Raw genomic sequence first — 22,708 nt, 5'->3', positions numbered from 1 at the left:
CCAGGCTGCAGTGCAGTGGTGTGATCTCGGCTCACCGTAGCCTCTGCCTCCCAGGTTCAAGCCATTCTCCCGTCTCAGCCTCCTGAGTAGCTGGGACTACAGGTGCGTGCCACCGTACCAGGTGAAGTTTTTGAATTTTTAGTAGAGGCAGGGTCTCACCATGTTGGCCAGGATGGTCTTGATCTCCTGACTTCCATGATCCGCCCTCCTCGGCCTCCCAAAGTGCTGGGATTACAGGTGTGAGCCACCGCGTCCGGCCAAACTTTCTGATGAAAACTCTTAAGTCCTCCTAAGCTAAGGACAGGAGTTATAGCTTACATGAAGTTTAAAGCCAGACCCACCGATTTGAGGAAGCAATTACTCTCTTGAAGGAGAAAAGTCAGAAAACATAACGATGAAATCACTAGGACCTAACTGGCATGTGGAATGATTTTCTGCTTATGAACTATCAACTTTAATTTCATTTCCAGATGGCATGGTCTCAGCTGTTATACAGTGTTTATAAATGTTCTAAATCAAGGGAATTTGTATCAACCTTCTAGACTAAAATATTTGAGTTCTTAATTTGCTTTAATTAGGATAACCTTTTTCTTCAAGTGAAGAGAATCGTATTTTTACGTAGTTTTTTTCAGAAAAGATAGGCTGTATTTTCTAGCAGTTACAAATTTGTTATGTATGATGATCTCGTTCTTGGAACATTCTTGAATCTAATGTCTCTAAGGTGTGTACAGGAAGAAATGAATAACACAGAAATCAAAGATGAAAGCATTAGAAGACAATTGAGTCTGTCAGAACTGCAAAATATTGCTGAGTGTGGATTGCTCAGAAATCTGAGAACATGACTTGTGAATTGCTTCTATTCAAAATGCAGACACAATGCCGGGGTTTGTTTATTTGTTTCCGATTTTTCAACACTCTTTTCTAGGCAAAAGGTGTCCAAACTATGCAGACCCACAGAATCTAACAGATGTCTCTCTATTCCTCCTCCTAGAACTCTCAGGGGATCCAGAACTGCAGCCGGTCCTCGCTGGGCTGTTCCTGCCCATGTGCCTGGTCACAGTGCAGGGGAACCTGCTCATCATCCTGGCCATCAGCGCTGACTCCCACCTCCACACCCCCATGTACTTCTTTCTCTCCAACCTGTCCTTGCCTGAAATCGGTTTCACCTCCACCACGGTCCCCAAGATGATTGTGGACATCCAATCTCACAGCAGAGTCATCTCCTCTGCAGGCTTGCCTGACTCAGATGTCTCTTTGCCATTTTTGGAGGCACGGAAGAGAGACATGCTCCTGAGTGTGATGGCCTATGACCGGTTTGTAGCCATCTGTCACCCTCTATATCATTCAGTCATCATGAGCCCGTGTTTCTGTGGCTTCCTAGTTTTGTTGTCTTTTTTTTTCTTCTCAGTCTTTTAGACTCCCAGCTGCACCACTTGATTGCCTTGCTAATGACCTACTTCAAGGATGTGGAAATTCCGAATTTCTTCTGTGATCCTTCTCAACTCCCCCATCTTGCATGTTGTGATGCCTTCACCAATAACATCATCATGTATTTCCCTGCCGCCATGTTTGCTTTTCTTCCCATCTCGGGGACCATTTTCTCTTACTCTAAAATTGTTTCCTCAATTCTGAGGGTTTCGTCGTCAGGTGGGAAAGTATAAAGCCCTCTCCACCTGTGGGTCTCACCTGTCAGCTGTTTGCTGAGTTTATGGAACAGGCGTTGGGGGGTACCTCAGTTCAGATGTGTCATCTTCCCCCAGAAAGGGTGCAGTGGCCTCAGTGATGTGCACGGTGGTCACCGCCATGCTGAACCCTTTCATCTACAGCCTGAGAAACGGATATTAAAGGTGTCCTGCGGCGGCCGTACGGCAGGACAGTCTAATCTCAATATCTTATCTGTTCCATTCCTTTGTAGTGTGGGTTAAAAAAGGCAGCAAGTTCAAATAAGAATGATATCACAGGGTGAACACCCACTGTGATATTAGGAGTAATACCTCCCTAGGATACAAAAAATACTGTCACGGGATATACACACATGGGGTACACCCACTGTGATCTTAGAAGGAATATCTCCCTATAATATGAAAAATATCACAGGGTGTGCACACTGTGTAATCTTACGAGTAATCTTTACCCTGGATATTACGACTAATATCAAGGGTGTACACACATGGTGTACGCGCACTGTGATATCAGGAGTTGTATCTCCCTAGGGTGTTATGAATCATATCACAGGGTATATACTACGTGTGTACATCCACTGTGATATTTGAAGTCATATCTCTCTATGAGATTACAAATAATATCAAAGTTGCACCCCTGTGACCTATTAGGAGTACCATCCTTCCAGGCTATTACAGATAATGTCACAAGGTGAACACCTTGTGTGACATTTTGTACACCTTCTGTGACATTAAAAGAAACATCCTCCTAGGATACTACAAGTAATGGCACAGTGTACACACATGGTGTACACTGCCTGTGCCATCAGGAGTAACATTCCCCTAGGATATTACGAATAATATCACAGCAGGTGTACACACATGGTGAACATCCCATGTGACATTAGGCGGGACATGCCCCTAGGATATTAGGAATAGTATCAAAGTCGTTGAACATGCATGATCTACACCCCCGGTGACATTAAAAGTAACATCCCCCTAGGATATTATGAAGAATATCACAGGGAGTACACCCCGTGTGACAGGAGTAACATCCCCCGAGGATAGAACGAATAATATCAGAGGGTGTAGATGCATTGTGACCTTAGTAGTAACATCTCTTTAGGATATTGTAAATCATATCACAGGGTGTACACGCATTGTGACATAGGTAGTAACATCCCGCTAGGATATGATGAGTAATATCACAAGGTGTCCACCCCCTGTGACAACAGTAGTGACATTCCCCTAGAATATGACGAATAATATCACAGGAGGTGCAGCCCCTGTGATTTACGAGTAACATTTCTATAGAATATTACAGGTCGTATCACTGTGTGACTCTGTACACCCCGTGTGACATCAGGAGTAACAGCCCACAAAACTATTACGAATAATATGACAGGGTGAACACCCCCTGTGAGAAGAGGAATAATGTGGTTTTAGGACATTATGAATGATATGACAAGGTGTATACACCCTGTGATGTTAGGAGCAATATCCGTCTAGGATATTAGGAATGATATCACAGGGGACACACCTCCTGTGACATTAGGATATTACGAATAATATCCCGAGGTGTACACGCATTGTGACAGTACTAACATCCCTGTGGTATACTATGAATAATATCACAGGGTGTACATCCCTGTGACATTAGGAGTAATGTCCCCTTGAATAGGAGGAATAATATCAAAGAGGATACACACCCCTGTGACATTAGGAGTAACGTCCCCTTGAATAGGAGGAATAATATCACAGAGGGTACACACCCTGTGACTTTAGGAGTATCACTGCTCTGGAATATGAGGAATACTGTCCCAAGGTATTAACCCCCTGGGACCTGAAGAGTAACATCCCACTGGAAGATTAGGAATCATATCAGAGTGTGTACACCAACTGTGATATTAGGAGTCCTATTTATTTTTAGGATATTGGGAATAATATCCCAGTAGGCATACACAAATAGTATGTACGTGTACGGTGATATTAAGAGATATCTCCCTAGGGTACTGCGAATAACATCACAGTGGGTGTACACCCAGTGTGATATTTGAAGTCATATCTCCCTAAGATATGATCAAAAATATCAAAGGGTGAACCCTATCTGTGACATGAAAAGTAACATCTCTGTGGATATTCCGAATAATATCACAGGGTGTACACAGCCTGTGACGTTAGGAGTAGCATCCCCATAAGATATTCCGAGTAATATCACAGGGTGTACAACCCATGTGACATTAACATCTTCTTAGGATATGACGAACAACCTTAGGATATTACAAACGCCCCCTGTGACTTTAAAAGTAACATCCCCCTAGAATATTAGGACTAATATCAAGGGCGCACACCCCGTGTGACATTAGGAGTAACATCTCCCTAGGCTAGTAGGAAGAATATCACTGGGTGTACACCCTCTGTCTTGTTAGGAGTAACATCCTTCTAGGATATTATGAAGAATATCACAAGGTGTACACACACTGTGATATTCGGAGAGAGATCTCCCTGTGATGTAAGGTACATCACAGGATGTACACGCAGGGTGTACACCCACTGCGACATTAAAAGCAGTATCTCCCTATGAGAGTATGAGAAATATCAAAGGGAGAACACTCTCTGTGATATTAGATGTAATGTTTACCATGGATATTACAAATAATATCACAGAGTGTACCCACGTGAGGTACACCCACTGTGGTATTATTTGTACTGTCTTAGATATAACTCTACTATAACACAAAAAGCTATAACTGTAATATCTCTGAGATACTACAAATAATATCACAGCGAGTCTACACATAGTGTACACCCACTGAGATTTACAGTGATATCTCCCTATAGGACTACAAATATTATCGAAGTTTGTGCACCCCCTGTGACCTTAGGAGTAACATCCTTCTGGATATCGGGAATAATAAGGCATACACAACCTGTGACATTTTGTACACTCTTTGTGACATTCAAAGTCACAGCCCCCTAGTATATTAGGAATAATATCAAAGGCAGTTGACGCACACGGTGTACACCCCATGTGACATTAGAAGTAACATCCCCCGAGGATATAATGAACAATATCAGAGAGCCTAACTGCACGGGGACATGAGGAGTAACATCTCCTAAGGACAATACGAGTAATATCAAAGGGTGTACACTCATTGTGAAATTAGTAGTGACTTCCCGCAAGGATATTACGAATTTTATGACAGGGTCTACATGCCCTGTGACATTAGTAGTCACGTTTTCCTAGAATATTACGAAGAATATAAAAGGGTGCACAGGACCTGTGACTTACGAGTAATATTTCTAGAGAATATTAAACGTAACACCACTGTGGGTACACCCTGTGTGACATTAGCAATAACATCCCACAAAACTATAACGAAAAATTTGACAAGGTGTACACCCTCTGTGACATGAAAATCAACACTTCCCTGGAATATGACGATATTATCACAGAGTGTACATTCCCTGTGATATGAGGAGTGACATCTTCTAAGGATAATACGAGGAAATTGACAAGGTGGAGAAACCGTGTGACACAAGCAGTGAGATCCCACTAGCATATTACGAATCATATCAAAGGGAACATACCTCATGTGACAATAGAAGTAACTTCTCATTAGGAGACTAACAAAAACAACCCAAGGTGTACACACATTTTGACATTCTTCTTTAGGCCCGCTAGGATATTGGGAATAAAACAAGAGTGTATAGAGTCCTGTGACATCAGGATTAACATTCCTCTACAATATTAGGAACATCGCAAGGTGTATACCAACAGTGACTTTAATAGTGGCATCTTCCACAATACGGAAAATAATGTGCCAGGGGGTCAAACAAGAGTGGCAGAAGAGAACACCGTTTAAGAGTAATGGATTAATACACGCCGGCAATGAGAGGAGTAATATCAACGATCTCCCCCCCCGGATACTACGATTCACATGGTAGGGGGCGAGGGAAGACCCTGCGAAGCGTGGAGCAATAACACCCCGATTGGGGAGTGGGAGCCAGCCCCCTAGTCCCCCCCTGGCTCCCAGGAGCCCCCTCGCAGGGGGGTGAGGCACCCCCCGCGAGGCGGGGAGTGGGAGCCAGCCCCCTAGTCCCCCCCTGGCTCCCAGGAGCCCCCTCGCAGGGGGGTGAGGCACCCCCCGCGAGGCGGGGAGTGGGAGCCAGCCCCCTAGTCCCCCCCTGGCTCCCAGGAGCCCTCTCGCAGGGGGGTGAGGCACCCCCCGCGAGGCGGGGAGTGGGAGCCAGCCCCCTAGTCCCCCCCTGGCTCCCAGGAGCCCCCTCGCAGGGGGGTGAGGCACCCCCCGCGAGGCGGGGAGTGGGAGCCAGCCCCCTAGTCCCCCCCTGGCTCCCAGGAGCCCCCTCGCAGGGGGGTGAGGCACCCCCCGCGAGGCGGGGAGGGGGAGCCAGCCCCCTAGTCCCCCCCTGGCTCCCAGGAGCCCCCTCGCAGGGGGGTGCGGCACCCCCCGCGAGGCGGGGAGGGGGAGCCAGCCCCCTACTCCCCCCCTGGCTCCCAGGAGCCCCCTCGCAGGGGGGTGAGGCACCCCCCGCGAGGCGGGGAGGGGGAGCCAGCCCCCTAGTCCCCCCCTGGCTCCCAGGAGCCCCCTCGCAGGGGGGTGAGGCACCCCCCGCGAGGCGGGGAGGGGGAGCCAGCCCCCTAGTCCCCCCCTGGCTCCCAGGAGCCCCCTCGCAGGGGGGTGAGGCACCCCCCGCGAGGCGGGGAGTGGGAGCCAGCCCCCTAGTCCCCCCCTGGCTCCCAGGAGCCCCCTCGCAGGGGGGTGCGGCACCCCCCGCGAGGCGGGGAGTGGGAGCCAGCCCCCTAGTCCCCCCCTGGCTCCCAGGAGCCCCCTCGCAGGGGGGTGCGGCACCCCCCGCGAGGCGGGGAGTGGGAGCCAGCCCCCTAGTCCCCCCCTGGCTCCCAGGAGCCCCCTCGCAGGGGGGTGCGGCACCCCCCGCGAGGCGGGGAGTGGGAGCCAGCCCCCTAGTCCCCCCCTGGCTCCCAGGAGCCCCCTCGCAGGGGGGTGCGGCACCCCCCGCGAGGCGGGGAGTGGGAGCCAGCCCCCTAGTCCCCCCCTGGCTCCCAGGAGCCCCCTCGCAGGGGGGTGCGGCACCCCCCGCGAGGCGGGGAGTGGGAGCCAGCCCCCTAGTCCCCCCCTGGCTCCCAGGAGCCCCCTCGCAGGGGGGTGCGGCACCCCCCGCGAGGCGGGGAGTGGGAGCCAGCCCCCTAGTCCCCCCCTGGCTCCCAGGAGCCCCCTCGCAGGGGGGTGCGGCACCCCCCGCGAGGCGGGGAGTGGGAGCCAGCCCCCTAGTCCCCCCCTGGCTCCCAGGAGCCCCCTCGCAGGGGGGTGCGGCACCCCCCGCGAGGCGGGGAGTGGGAGCCAGCCCCCTAGTCCCCCCCTGGCTCCCAGGAGCCCCCTCGCAGGGGGGTGCGGCACCCCCCGCGAGGCGGGGAGTGGGAGCCAGCCCCCTAGTCCCCCCCTGGCTCCCAGGAGCCCCCTCGCAGGGGGGTGCGGCACCCCCCGCGAGGCGGGGAGTGGGAGCCAGCCCCCTAGTCCCCCCCTGGCTCCCAGGAGCCCCCTCGCAGGGGGGTGCGGCACCCCCCGCGAGGCGGGGAGTGGGAGCCAGCCCCCTAGTCCCCCCCTGGCTCCCAGGAGCCCCCTCGCAGGGGGGTGCGGCACCCCCCGCGAGGCGGGGAGTGGGAGCCAGCCCCCTAGTCCCCCCCTGGCTCCCAGGAGCCGCGGTGGACTCACTGCCTCTTTAGCATATTGTGCGTCATATTATCTCCCCTCTGGAAATTATGAACTATTTCACAGATGGGTGTACACCCGTCTGTATTGGGAGGAATATCATCCTCTTGCTCTCTGAATATTAGGAACGGTATCATAGGGGTGTTTCTACTCCCTGCGGTATTGGGTGTCATATCCTCCTCTCCCGCGTTGCAGTTAGAAACAATATTAGTGGGGCGTGTCCACCTTCTGTGATATTTAAAGTAATATCATCCTCTTCCCTCCAGTATCATGGGTACAATATCCCTGGGGGGTGTACACTTTCTGTGATATATGTAGTCATATCACCCCCTCCGCCTTGGATTATCATGAAGGACCATCTCGCACGGGGGTGTACACTTCCTGTGATATTGGGAATAATATCCACTTCCCTGTCTCTGAATATTAGGAAAAATATCACAGGGTGGGTGTCCACCTCCTGCTCTATTATGGGGAGTAATATCTATCTATTATCGGGAGAAATATCATCCCCTCCCTTTCAGGATATTAATAACCATATCACAGGGTGGGTGAACACAGCCTGCGGTGCTGGAATTATTATCATCCTCTGCCCCTCGGGTTACTAGGAACAATATCACAGAAGAGGTGTACAGTCCCTGCGATATTGGGAGTAATATCATACGCTTCTCCCGTGAATATTAGGAGCAATATCACCGGGTGGCTGTACATTCATTGCTGTGTTGGCAGTCACGTCATACTCCACCCGCTGGATATTAGGATCAGTGTCACAGGGTGAGTGTACACCTACTGTGATATTAAAACTAATGTCATGCTCTCCATGCCTGGATATTAGGAACAATATCACAGGTAGGTGTACACCCCCTGCGGTATTAGGAGTCATCATATTATGAATTATTAAACATCAGCCCCATTAATAATTATCAATGGTAATATTAATTAATAGTAGAACTTTATTAATCTTTAATGATTATTTTAAAGATAGGATTCTGCATGATTAAAATTAATTCTTACTATTAATGTCATTTTTAATAATATTAGTTATTAATGTTATTAATCATTGTCTTATTACCAACATCACTTACGATGGATTTAAGTAACATTAATGACGCATATCATTATTTTATTATTAATATTGATATTGCTATTAATTATTAATAGTAATCATTAATATTTTTAATCCGCATGAAGTTTTACTGTCTCCACTGTAGTTATTAATATCGATGATTACTATTAATTGCTATTATATTTATTATTTATTAATATTAATAATTAATAAAACTGTTCCCGATATCCGTGGGGGAGAGGATATGACTCCCATTATCGCAGAAAGTGTACACCCCTCTAGGATGTGACTCCTAATAGTCAGGGGGTAGAGGATGACATGATGGAAAATATCGCACTGGGTGGACATCCCTCCTGTGATCCTGTTGCTGATCTCCAGGCGGGGAGTGGACGGTATGAATCCCACGAATCCAGAAGGTGTAGACCTCCCCGGTGATATTGTCCCTAATATCCAAAGGGAGGAAAATTATCGTCTCTTCCCCTGGATATTAGGGAGGCTATGAGAGGGGGAGGGTGTACATTCCCTGCGATATTCAATGTAATCTTATCCTCTCCCTCCCAGGGTATTAAGAACAATATGACAGGAGGGGTGTACACCCCCTGCGATATTGGGAGTCATATCATCCTGTCGCCCTGAGGAGAGAAGGCATTTCTCTTTCCGTCTCCTGTCTCTGAAGAGGAGGACGAAGTAAAAGTTGAAAAACAAGAGGAATGAAGCCAGTGGCAAGACCAGCCGGTGCCACTGATGAGCCGGCCTGAGGTGAAAAGATGAACCTCCCCCACCCCCACTCGAAGCACATGTGCTCTGAATCCACCACGAAAGACCCTTTCAGGTGGAACCTCTTAGAGTTGTAAGCCCTGAGAAAAGGGCCAGGAACTCTGTCTTCCTTCGGGGGGAGCTCCGCTCTTAAGACGCGTCTCCTGTCTCCTGGAGAGGATTAAAAGGAACATGGTCCTCCTGGAATCCGGTGTCTGAGGGGTTTGTCCGCGGCTCGTCCTGCTCCGCTTCTTGGTTCAACATGACCGGGAATTGAACCTGAGCCGTGGCAGTGAGCGTGCCGATTCCTAACCACCAGACCACCGGGGAACTTAGAGCTTTGTGGGAAATAGATTGCCTGACATTAGAAGTGGCTCGGCCGTCAGAAGGAAGCCTGGACAGGTCCCTTGTTTCTCAGGTGTGGCACAAGGGAACTGGGAAAGGATACCTAGACCAGTTCCCATACATAGACACCTGGTGACGGCTGGTGCTAGAACCCCCACAGTGGCTAAGAGGGCAGGCAGCAGCAATACTAGTAGCAAAGGGACAGATAGCTAAGGAAGGATCCTGCTCCACCCGCCCACGGAAATCAACTCCTCAAGTTCTGTTCGACCCAACATCAGAACGTCCACTGCAGGAGATAGCACCAGTGATCCCAGTGGTGCCCTCCCCTTCCCAGGGAAAGAGGCTCCCCACTCTTGAGCCCACAGTGCTTGCGCCTCCGCAAGACAAGCCTATCCCTAGGCCATCCAGAGTAGACAAGAGAGGAAGTGAAGACTCGGGAGAAACCCCTCCCTTGGCAGCTGGTTGATGACCCAAAACCGGGATCCAAATGCCCCTGAGAGAGCAGCGGTATGCTGGGAGAGATGAGGATGGTCACGTGGTGGACAGGCGTGTTTTTCTCTACCAGCCCTTCACCTCTGCCGACCTTCTCCACTGGAAAAACAATAACCCGTCCTATCCCGAAAAGCCACAGGCTGGAATTGATTTGCTCCAAACTATTCTCCAGACCCACAACCCCACCTGGGCTGATGGCCACCAGTGGCTCATGTTCCTCTTTCACAGAGATGAAAGGCGGAGGGTGCTCCAAGCAGCAACTGAGTGGCTAGAGGAACAGGCACCAGCTGATTCTCAAAACCCCCAAGAGTACGGAAGGACCCAGTTACCAGGAACCGACCCCCAGTGGGACCCAAATGAAAGAGAGGATATGCAAAGGCTAAACCGAGACAGGGAAGCTCTCTTGGAAGCATTCAAGAGGGGAGCTCAGAAGGCCACAAACGTTATCAAGGTCTCTGAGGTTATTCAGGGAAAGGAAGAAAGTCCAGCACAATTCTACCAGAGACTGTGTGAGGCCTACCGTATGTGTACTGGCTTTCATCCCCATAGCCCTGAAAATCAGCGCACGATTCACGTAGTTTGAGCCAGTCAGAGTGCAGAAGACATGTGAAGAAACCTGCAGAAACAGGCTGGGTTTGCAGGGATGGATACATCACAATTCTTAGAAATAGCTAAACAGGTGTTTGTAAACAGGGATGCAGTAAGCTGTAAGGAAAACCACAAAGAGAGTGAACGTCAGGCCCGGTGAAACACCGACCTGTTAGCTGCAGCAATCAGAGGGGTCCCCCCAGAGAGGCAAGGGAAGGGGGGCCCTGGGAAAGAAACTCAGCTTGGCTGTCAGAGTTGGCAGCGTGAGCAGTGTGCTTATTGAACAGAAATCGGACATTGGAAGAACAGATGCCCTCAGCTGAAAAGAAAACAAGGTGACTCAGAGCAAGAGGCCCCGGACAAGGAGGAAGGGGCCCAGCTCGACCTGGCAGAAGTAAGTGTTCTTGGACTGAGGGAGACCGGGCTCAAGGGTCCCCAAAGAGCCTGTGGACAGAATGACAGTCGGGGGTAGAGACGTTGATTTTCTTGTAGATACCGGTGCTGAACATTCGGTAGTAACCGCCCCGGTCGCCCCCTTCTCCAAAGAGACTATTGACATCATCGGAGCCACGGGGGTTTCAGCAAAGCAAGCTGTCTGCTTGCCTCGGACTTGCACTGTAGGAGGACATAGAGTGATTCATCAGTTTTTGTCCGCGCCTGACTGTCCCTTGCCCTTGTTGGGAAGGGACTTGCTTAGCCAGCTGAGAGCCACTGTCTCTTTGACAGAGCACGGCTCTTTGCTGCTAAAGTGACCCGGAACGGGAAGCATTATGACCCTTACGGTCCCCCGAGAGGAGGAATAGAGACTTTTCTTAACTGAGCTGGGCCAAGAGAGAAGACCAGCTCTGGCTAAGCGGTGGCCAAGAGTAGGGGCGGAAGACAACCCTCCAGGGTTGGCAATCAACCAAGCCCCCAGACTCATAGAAGTGAAGCCTGGGGCCCAGCCGGTTAGGCAAAAACAGGACCCGGTCCCCGGAGAAGCTCTTCAAGGTATCCAGGTCCATCTCAAGCACCTAAGAACTTCTGGAATTCGAGTTCCTTCTCAGTCCCATGGAACACTCCCCTCCTGCCTGTTCCCAAGCCAGGGACCAAGGACTACAGGCCGGTACAGGATTTGCGCTTGCTTCATCAAGCTACAATGACTTTCCATCCAACACTACCTAACCCGTACACATTGTTGGGGTTGCTGCCAGCTGAGGACAGCTGGTTCACCTGCTTGGACCTGAAAGCAGCTTTCTTTCATATCAGATTAGCCCCAGAGAGCCAGAAGCTGTTTGCCTTTCAGTGGGAAGATCCGGAGTCAGGTGTCACTACTCAGTACACTTGGACCCGGCTTCCCCAAGGGTTCAAGAACTTCCCCACCATCTTCGGGGAGGCGTTGGCCCCAGACCTCCGGAAGTTTCCCACCAGAAACATAGGCTGCCTGTTGCTCCAGTAGGTTGATGACCTTTTGCTGGGACACCCTATGGCAGTCGGGTGTGCCAAGGGAATAGATGCCCTGCTCCGGCACCTGGAGGACTGTGGGTATAAGGTGTCCAAGAAAAAGGCTCAGATCTGCCGACAGCGGGTACGTTCCTTGGGATTTACTATCTGACATGGGGAACGCAGCCTGGGAGCAGAAAGAAAGCAGGTGATTTGCAATCGACCGGAGCCTAAGAGCGGAAGGCATGTGAGAGAATTCTTAGGAGCTGTGGGGTTTTGTAGACTGTGGATCCCAAGCTTTGCAGTATGAGCCAAGCATTTGTATGAGGTCACAAAGGGGGGGACCAGGAACCTCTCGAATGGGGATCCCAACAGCAGCAAGCCTTTCATGAGTTAAAGGAAAAAACTGATGGCAGCCCCAGCCCTGGGGCTACCTGATCTGACAAAGCCTTTTCCATTGTATGCGTCAGAGAGAGAAAAGATGGCAGTTGGAGTTTTCACCCAAACTGTGGGGCCCTGGCCGAGGCTGGTGGCCTACCTCTCTCAACAACTAGACGGGGTTCCTAAAGGATGGCCCCCGTGTTTGAGGGCCTTGGCAGCAACTGCCCTGCTAGTACAAGAAGCAAATAAGCTGACTCCTGGGCAAAACCTGCACATAAAAGCCCCCCATGCTGTGCTGACTCTAATGAATACTAAAGGACACTGTTGGCTAATGAATGCTAGACTCACCAAGTACCAAAGTTTGCTCTGTGAAAATCCCCATATAACCACTGAAGTTTGGAACACCCTAAACCCTGCCACCCTGCTCCCGGTATCAGAGAGAGCCCTGTCGAGCATGATCGTGTACAAGTGTTGGACGCAGTTGACTCTAGCAGACCTGACCTCCAGGACCAGCCTTGGGCATCAGTAGACCGGGAACTGTAAGTGGACGGGAGCAGCTTCATCAAGCCACAAGGAGAGAGATGTGCAGGGTATGCAGTGGTAACCCTGGACACTGTGGTTGAAGCCAGATCGTTGCCCCAGGGCACTTCAGCCCAGAAAGCTGAACTCATTGCTTTAATTCGGGCCTCAGAACTCCCTGAAGGTAAGACTGTCAACATTTACACTGATTCTTGGTATGCCTTTTGAACGCTTCAAGCGCATGGAGCATTCTAGAAAGAAAAGAGCCTATTGAACTCTGGGGGAAAAGACAGAAAATATCAACAAGGAATCTTGCAATGATTAGAAGCAGTATGGAAACCCCACAAGGTGGCAGTTACGCATCGCAGAGGACACCTGCGAGCTTCCACCTTGGTGGGTTTGGGGAATTCCCGCGCTGACTCAGAGGCTGGAAAAGCAGCATCTGCCCCCTTCCGGGCACCAGTCACAGCCCCTCTGCTCCCTCAGGCACCTGATCTTCTACCTACTTCTTCTAAAGAAGAAAGAGACTTTCTCCAGGTAGAGGGAAGGACAAGTGATGGAGAAAGGATCGACTGGGTTACCAGATGGGAGAGCAGCTGTGCCACAGCTGCTAGGAGCCACAGTTGTACTGGCTTTCCATGAAACCACCCATCTAGGTCAGGAATCACCGCAAAAGTTGTTAGGCCGGTATTTCGACATCGCGCATTTGTCAGCCCTTGCCAACACGGTGACGCAGCCGTGTGGTGTGTAACCTGCCGACAGCATAAGGCGAGGCAAGGTCCAGCCATTGAGTCCGGCATACAAGCTGATGGAGCAGCCCCCTTTCAAGATCTCCAGGTAGACTTCACAGAGATGCCAAAGTGTGGAGGTAACAAGTATTTACTTGTTCTTGGGTGTACCTACTCTGGGTGGGTGGAGGCTTCTCCAACACGAACTGAGAAAGCTCGTGAACTAGCCCGTGTGCTTCTTTGAGATCTCATTCCTAGATTTGGACTGCCCTTACGGATCGGCTCAGATAACGGGCCTGCGTTTGTGGCTGACTTGGGGAACAGAAGACGGCACAGGTATCGGGGATCACATGGAAACTACATGCCGCCTACCGGCCTCAGAGTTCCGGAAAGGTGGAGTGGATGAATCGGACTATCCAAAATAGTATTCTTGTCTTCCCCGCTGGATATTAAAAACAATACCACAAGGGGCGTCCAACCACCTGCCAAAGTTGAGGGGATGTTATCCTCTCCACCCCGCCCCCGGATATTAGAGACAACAACTCAGGGGTAATGTACACCCACTGCTTTCTTGGGAGTAATATCATCCTCTCCCTTCTTGGATATGAGGCAAAATATCACAGTGTGCGTGTACGCCTGTCGCGAAATTGGATGTAATGTCATCCTGTGCCTCCCTGGATATGACGAACAATATCACGGGGGTTGTACAACTTCTGAGATATGGGGAGTGATATCATCCTCTCCCCTCTGGAAGTTACGGACTATATCACAGGGGTAGTGTACACCCTCTGTGATGTTGGGTCTAATATCGTCCTCCCGCCCCCTGGATATTACAAACCATATCACAAGGGGCGTGTACACACACTTTGACATTGGTATGAATACCATCCTCTCCCTCTTTGGATATTCGGCGCAATATTTCAGGTGGGGTGTACACCACCTGCGATATTAGAAGTAGTATTATTTTCTCCCCCCGTGGATATTAGCAACAATATCACAGGGGCTGTGAATATCCCCTGCAATATTTCGAGTAGTATCGTCATCTCCCCTCATGAATATTAAGAACAATATCGTGGGGGGACCTGTACACCCCCTTTGATATTTGATATCATCCTCTTCCCCCCGGATATTAGGAACAATATCAGGAAGGGATGGACACACCCTGCGATATTTGCTGTCATCTAATTGTCTCTCCCCTAGATATTAGGAAAAATGTAACTGGGGATGTGAACAGCCCTGCGATATTGGGAGAAGTATCATCCTCTCCCCCCTTGCATATTAGGAACAATAGCACGGGGTGGGGGGTGGGGGTGTACTGCCTCTGCGATATTGGGAGTAAAATTATCCTCTCTTCCCCTGGATATTAGGAAGGGTATCAGAGTGGAAGGGTGTACATTCCCTGCGATACTCAATGGAATCTTATCCTCTCCCTCCCAAGGTACTAAGAACAATATGACAAGAGGGTCATACACCCTCTGCGATATTGAGAGTCATATCATCCTCTTTCGCTCTGCATATGAGGAACAATATCACAGGGTTGTGTACACCCCCTGCGATATTGGGAGTAATATCAGCCTCTCTCCCTCTGGATATGAGGAAGAGTATCACAGGGCCGTGTACGCCCCCTGCGGTAGTGGGAGTGATATCATCCTCTCTCCCTCTGGATATGAGGGAGAGTTTCCCAGGGATGTGTGCAACCCCTGCAATATTGGGAATAATATCCTGTCGCCCTCTGGATATCAGGAAGAGTATCACATGGGTGGGTACACTCCCTGCAACACGGGGAGTAATATCATCCTCTGCCCCCCGGATGTTCAAAACCAAATCATGCGGTTGGTACACCTGTTGCGATATTGGGAGTAATATCTTCCTCTCTCCGCCTGGATATTAGGAGTAATACCACAGGGGTGGTTTATATCCCCTGCGATATTGGGAGTAATATCACCCTCTCTCCCCCTGGATATTAGGAACAACATCCCAGGGGGGTGTCCACCCCCTGGGATATTGGTGTCAAACCCCCTGTGATATTAGGAGTCATATCATGCTCTCGCTGAAGGGGTGGCCTGCCCCTCCACACCTGTGGGTATTTCTAGTCTCGTGGGATGAGAGACGGAGAAAAGAAATAAGGCACACACACAAAGTAGAAAGAAACAACAGTGGGTCTAGGGGACTGGCACTCAGCACACCAAGGACCTGCACCGGCACCGGCCTCTGAGTTCCCTCAGTTTTCATTGATTATTATTCTCATTATTTCTGCAAAAAAGGAATGTAGTAGGAGAGCAGGGTGATAATAAGGAGAAGGTCAACAAAAGACATGGGAGCAAAAGAATCTATATCATGATTAAGTTCAAGGGAAGGTACCACACCTGGACGTGCACGTTGGCCTGATTTATGTTTCTCTCCACCTGAACATCTCAGCGGAGTAAAGAATAACAAGGCAGCATTACTGCAAGCATGTCTCCCCTCCCGCCACAGGGCAGCTTTTCTCCTATGTCAGAGTTGAACAAGTGTACAGTCGGGTTTTACACCGAGACATTCAGTTCCCAGGGGCAAGCAGGAGACAGTGGCCTTCCTCCATCTCAGCTGCAAGAGACTTTCCTCTTTTACTAATCCACCTCAGTACAGACCCTTTACGGGTGTCAGGCTGGGGGACAGTCAGGCCTTTCTCATCCCACGAGGCCATATTTCAGACTGTGACATGGGGAGAAACTTTGGACAACACACCGCTGTCAAGGGCAGAGGTCCCTGCGGCTTTCCACAGTGCATTGTGACCTTGATTTATTGAGACTAGAGAATGGCAATGACTTTTTCCAAGTATACTCCCTATAAACATTTTGTTAACAAGGCACATCCTGCACAGCTCTAGATCCCGTAAACCTTGATTTTCTACAACACATGTTTTTGTGAGCTCCAAGTTGGGTCCAAGTGGCTGGGTCCAAGTGGCTGGGGCAAAGCTACAAATTAACAACATCTCAGCAAAGCAATTGTTTAAAGTTCAGGTCTTTTTCAAAATGGAGTCTCTTATGTCCTCCGTTTCTACATAGACACAGTGACAGTCTGATCTCTCTTTCTTTTCCCTACATTTCCCCCTTTTCATTTTGACAAAACCGCCATCGTCATCATGGCCCATTCTCGCTGGTCACTGTTTCTCCAGAGCTGCCGGATACACCTGTAGAATAACAATAGAGAACACAGACATACAAGGATTAATACAAAATTTGCAATAGTGGAATTTCCAGTGGTTTTAACCCAAGTGACAGGGTTAAGATTTGTGAGGCTATTAACAGCTTTTACCATTGCCTCCCTTTCTGGCACCAGATTTCACTGGGCTTTTGATGTTTCAAAAATTTGTTCTTTCAATTTAGAAACATCTAAGGTTAGATTATCTTCTCTTCCTTGTAGATGGCATCTAACCATGTCCCAGTGATGTTCAGATTCATTCTTGGCTCCAGGTGTAATACAAAACTCTGATGTATTCCAGTCACACTGTAACTGAGAAAGATATTCCAAGCTCATGAGCCTATCTCCCATCCAGATAACAGTTTGTCTAAGATCATTAATTGGATTTCCCAATTTTTGATCTATTTGAGTCTAAGAATTCCACAATTTTGAGGAATTCTTTTGCCAATTATTCACATATTCTGCAGTTTGAACAGAGGAGTGTAAAGCAATTCCAGCAGCTGCAGCAGTAGCTGTGACTGCAATAAGACCCATAATCACTGCAATTAAAGTAAAAATGAATTTTTTAGATCTGGTTAGGACTCCTTTTAATACTTCTGCGATGATATGTACGGATGGAGAAGCCTCCCACGGTTGGTCCGTGGACACGGGGATCCACACGCCTTCTCTTGCCATTACTAACAGAATACGATGCTGCCAATCCAAAGTTGAATCAATGCAAGTAAACAACCTGCAATTTTCACAGGTTATAGTTTGGGAATCTGGTTTAAGAACTATGTTTCCTACAACCAGCATAGAAGGGGGTTTTACACAACTTTGCAAAGGAATTGTCAGATTGGAACTTAGGTTGATAGTATAATATGGCTTATGATTTCTTCTTCCCATAAGTTGATTTCCAGACCAAATTCTAATGTGGTATGAGGCCACAGTGAGCTTCCATAATTCTGGGTGTTCAGGACCAACAACAGGACTAAGTAACTTTGGTCAGGGTGATGAAATCCCCTTTTCACCCCCTTTCCAATGATAGGGTGATTCTAGCCTTCTATAAACCTGGTCTAGCTTTTTAGTTAAATCACTATCATAGGCTGGATTAGTGGGCCAGACAGATGGAGCCTGTGAACATGAGTGAGTCTGGCCCATACAATCATAATATAATTGGCCTCGAGGGGCCCAGTCTATAATAGTTCCAAATTTATTGTTTTGTAGTACCACTGCAGTATCAGCCACACATTCTTCCCAAACTAAGACTTCTGGGTCTTTTGATTCTTTTGGAATTTCCTTGGGACATGGTTTCCCTTTAGGCCTAAATTGTAAGGATCTTTGATAGGAAGAATTCTGTAAATTATTCACTTGTGACTCAAGTGACATTCCACTTATCCTATGATAAGTAAATTTACTGGTGGCACTGACAGTAGGTACTTCTACCAATCAATTTTGGATTGTAGGCATTAAGCATCCTGGTGCTTTTCCCAGGCAAATAGGAGGATAATGGTACCCAGTGGAAATGTTTATCATCATTCCTTCTTCTTCAGGTTGGGCAGGGCCACGGTCATCTGTGGGGCCTTGTACCCATGCACTGTTATTAACATCTACTTCAATAGGATTATCTATCCAAGTGACTGCCCGAATTCAGGCTGGGAAAGGCACATAGGCCCAATAAGTATAGTTAGCTGCAGCGGCTCCTGCAGACATAGGGAGACTTACCACCGTTGATACAATCACGAAAGCTGCAAGCAGCATATTCTCTGGAGTTTGTGTTACCCTGGTGTTTTCCAGGCTTTTTTCAGCTAACTGTGCCAGCTTCTTTAGCTGGGCCCAGGTCGGAGGCTCCGCCTTCTTGGTGGATGGCAGCTTCATCTGTTCTTCTGATATCACCATTTTGTTCACCCTGCGAGTTGATGATGTTCGATTGCGGGTTTTCTGTGTCTGGGGAGGCGCCTTCCTTTGCATCTCTGGTGGGTTCATTGTAGAACTTCACATGTCTAGCGGGTACCCAAACAGGAAGCTGATTTTCTCCTGCTGAAACACAAGCAAAACCTCTCCCCCATGTTATCACCTTACCTATTTCCCATGTTTTATGTTTGTTGTGTTTCCACCAAGTCAGTTTTCCCTCATGTGGGCTGTTCTTTTTACCAGTCAAATGTTGTTCTGCAGAAGTAGTGGTCTGATTTCTATATATATTTTAAAAATTTAAAGTATAGAGTGCTAGATTAAGTTGCATCTGGGTAGTGTTATACTCATTACTGTCTTTTTCCTTTTTTTATTTTGTTTAACCAATTGAGCTTTGAGTGTTCTATTAGTTCTTTCAATTATGGCCTGTTCTTGGGAATTAGAAAGGATTCCTGTGGTATGTGTAATATTCCACTGATTTAAGAATATTTGAAATCCTTTACTAGAGTATCCTGGCCCATTATCTGTTTTAATTTTTTCTGGAACTCCCATGACTGCAAAAGAAGATAATAAATGTCTTTTAACATGGGAAGTACTTTCTCCTGTCTGGCAGGTTGCCCATATGAAATGTGAATAAGTATCAACTGTCACATGGACAAACGACAATTTTCAAAATGACGGTGCGTGTGTAACATCCATTTGTCATAATGCATCAGGAGATAAGCTTCTGGCATTAACTCCTGCCTCTTGAGTGGGCAGGTGTAAGACTTGACACTGAGCACAATGTTGTACAATATTTTTTGCTTGTTTCCGTGTGATATCAAATTTGTTTTTTAATCCTGTTGCATTTACATGAGTCAGCGCATGAAGTTCTTGTGCTTCCATGAAGCCAGATGATACTAGCAAATCAGCTTGTTCATTGGCCTTAGTTAAAGGCCCTGGGAAATTAGTATGTGCTCGAATATGAGTAATATAAAATGGGAAATTTCTCTTTTCTCACAGTTTGTTGTAACAATTTAAAGAGCTGATTTAACTGATCATCCATCCTATATTTGATTAGGGTTGTCTCAACATCCTTTGTAGCCTGTACTACATATGCAGAATCTGAAACTATGTTAATAGGCTGATTAAAATCTTGTAAAACTGAAATGACAGCAATCAATTCTGCTCTTTGAGATGAGTGATATTGAGTTTCAATGACTCATTCTTTTGGCCCAGTGTAAGCCACTTTTCCATTGCTGGAACCCTCAGTAAACACTGTGAGAGCATTTTCTAAAGGTTTATGTCTGGTAATTTTAGGTAAAATCCAAGTAGTCAATTTCAAAAACTGGAAGATTTTTGCTTTTGGGTAATGATTATCAATAATTCCCACAAAATCAGCAAGACCAATCTGCCATGCACCAGAATTGATAAAGCTTGTCCAACCTGTTCCTTGTTTAAAGGAACAGTGATTTTATCTGGGTCATTTCCACACAATTTTACTATTCGTAGTCTTGCCTGACCAATTAATGTAGCCATTTGATCTAAGTACAACGTAAAAGTCTGAAGTTTACTGTGGGGAAGGAATGACCACTCCACAAGATCTGTATTTTGAATAATAATGCCTGTTGGAGAATGTGCAGTAGCAAAAATTAAAAGTTGAACTGGGGCTAAGTGATGTATTCTATTTACTTGTGCTGACTGAAATTTTTCTTCAACTAATTCAATTTCTTTAGTTGCCTCTGGAGTTAATGTTCCTTTACTATTCAAGTCTGGATCCCCTCTGAAGATAGAGAACAAATTTGATCTGGCATAAGTAGGGATGCCTAGAGTTGGCCGAATCCAATTAATATCTCCTAGCAATTTTTGAAAGTCATTTAATGTTCTTAATGTGTCTTTTCTTATTTCTACTTTGTGTGGTTTAATTTTTCTCTCCTCTACCTGCATTCCCAAATAATGAAAAGGAGTGGAGGTCTGAATCTTATCAGATGCCATTGTCAGGCCTGCGTTTGCAACCTGTGTCTGCAGAAATGTGTAACAGTCAATTAATTTGTCTCTTGTTTCTGCAGCACACAAAATATCATCAAGATAATGAATGATATAAGAGTCTGAAAACTTGTCTCTAACTGGTTGAAGAACTTGAGCTACAAAAGTCTGACACATAGTTAGACTACTAAGCATTCCCTGAGGCAACACTTTCCACTGAAATCTGGTGGCTGGTTCTTCATTATTTATGGCTGGTATCATAAAAGCAAATTTTTCAAAATCCTGTTTTGCCAGAGGAATGGTAAAAAAGCAATCCTTCAGATCAATTATAATTAAAGGCCAATCTTTGGGGATCACGGCTGGAGAGGGCAGCCCAGGTTGGAGAGGCCCCATGGGTTGAATTCTTGCATTAACGGCTCTTAAATCGGTTAGCATGCGCCCTCTGCCTGATTTTTTCTGACTTGCAAACACAGGAGAATGCCAAGGTGGAAATAAAGGCTCAATATGTCCCTTTTCTAATTGTTCCTTTGCCAAGAAGTGTAAGACCTGCAGCTTTTGTTTTGGTAGTGGCCACTGATTTACATATGCAGGCTTTTCCGTTTTCCAAGCTCATGGAATGAGTTTTGGAGGCTCTACAGTGGCCACCCCGAAAAAGGATACCCTAGTCCTTTTCTTTCTGGATTTCCCTTAGCCTCAACCGGAACTTTAATGTCTTCTCCATTTTTCCCTAGTCCTTTTCCAGGGAGATATCCCATTTGTGTCATGATTTTTTGACTCAGGGGGCTGTATACGGAGACTGGAATAGTAATCTCTGCATACCACTGTTCTAATAAGTCTCGGCCCCATAAATTAATTGGAATAGAAGTAATCATAGGCTGAACTGTACTTTCTTGATTATCAGGTCCTAGACAATGTAAAATTTTGGCACTTTGATACACTTCTGAGGCAGTGCCCACACCAACAAATCCTGCAACAGGCTTTTGTTTAGACCAATTTTTTTTGGCCATTGATTTAAGGCAATGATAGAAACATCAGCCCCAGTACCTACTAATCCTTCAAACTGCTTTCCCTGAATAGTAACTGTACACACAAGTCTATTCTCTGAGACCTGACTAGCCCAATAAACAGCTTTCGCAGCAGGGTTGGTACTTCCAAACCCTCCTGTTCTTTCTGTTTTGCTATCCCCAATTTTAATATAAGGCAAGAGCAGTAATTAAGCAATTCTATCACCTGGATTGGCACTCCAGGGAACAGTAGAGCTGATCACTAACTGAATTTCCCCTTTATAATCTGAATCAATTACCCCAGTATGAATTTGAACTCCCTTCAGATTTAGACTTGATCGTCCTCAAATAAGGCCTACCGTCCCTTCTGGCAGCGGGCCATATACCCCTGTAGGAATCTTTTGCGGGGGCTCTCCAAGGAGTAAAGAAATCATTTGTGTAGAACATAAATCTACTGCAGCGCTGCCTGCTGTGGCGGGGGAGAACTGTTGTATTGTTGTAATTGGCCGATTTCCTGAAATGGTGGTATTTACTGTGGGGGTTGTTGTCCCTGAAAACCCTCAAGAAAAAATGGCTGAATCAGGAATGCCCCACTTTTTTGCAGGGCCTGGGACTGGCCCCTGTTCCTTTTTCCTGACAATGGTTGTCCATTTTTATCAAATGTAGAACGACATTCCTTAGCCCAATGATTTCCTTTTCCACATCTTGGACACAGGCCAGGAGGCTCCTTTTTATTGCTCTGTTTATTTAAGCCTGGGCAATTCTTTTTTAGATGACCGATTTGACCACAATCATAACATTTTCCCCCAAATGTTTCAACTTGTCCTCCTAAAGCAGCCCCTGTAATTGCTTGAGCCAATAGCATTGCTTTATGCATAGCTCCTCCAATCCCATCACAGGCCTTCACCTATTCTGTAATTACATCAACTCCTGCTGAAACCTTTCCTCTTAATGGCTTTAT

At 47.6% G+C, this 22,708-nt stretch overlaps 2 pseudogenes; one reads left to right on the top strand and one right to left on the bottom strand.

The window, feature by feature from the left end:
* The window catches only part of LOC129060282 (olfactory receptor 7E24-like), a 59,019-nt pseudogene extending 57,131 nt beyond the window's left edge, over positions 1 to 1,888 (top strand).
* Positions 1,889 to 16,692: 14,804 nt separating this feature from the next.
* LOC134761743 (endogenous retrovirus group K member 6 Env polyprotein-like) lies at positions 16,693 to 18,853 on the bottom strand (annotated as a pseudogene).
* Between the last annotated feature and the right edge of the window lie 3,855 nt (positions 18,854 to 22,708).

The sequence above is a fragment of the Pongo abelii genome, chromosome 6 (assembly GCF_028885655.2).
Source record: "Pongo abelii isolate AG06213 chromosome 6, NHGRI_mPonAbe1-v2.0_pri, whole genome shotgun sequence".
Taxonomy (NCBI): domain Eukaryota; kingdom Metazoa; phylum Chordata; class Mammalia; order Primates; family Hominidae; genus Pongo; species Pongo abelii.
This window is presented reverse-complemented; position numbering and strand designations above follow the sequence as displayed.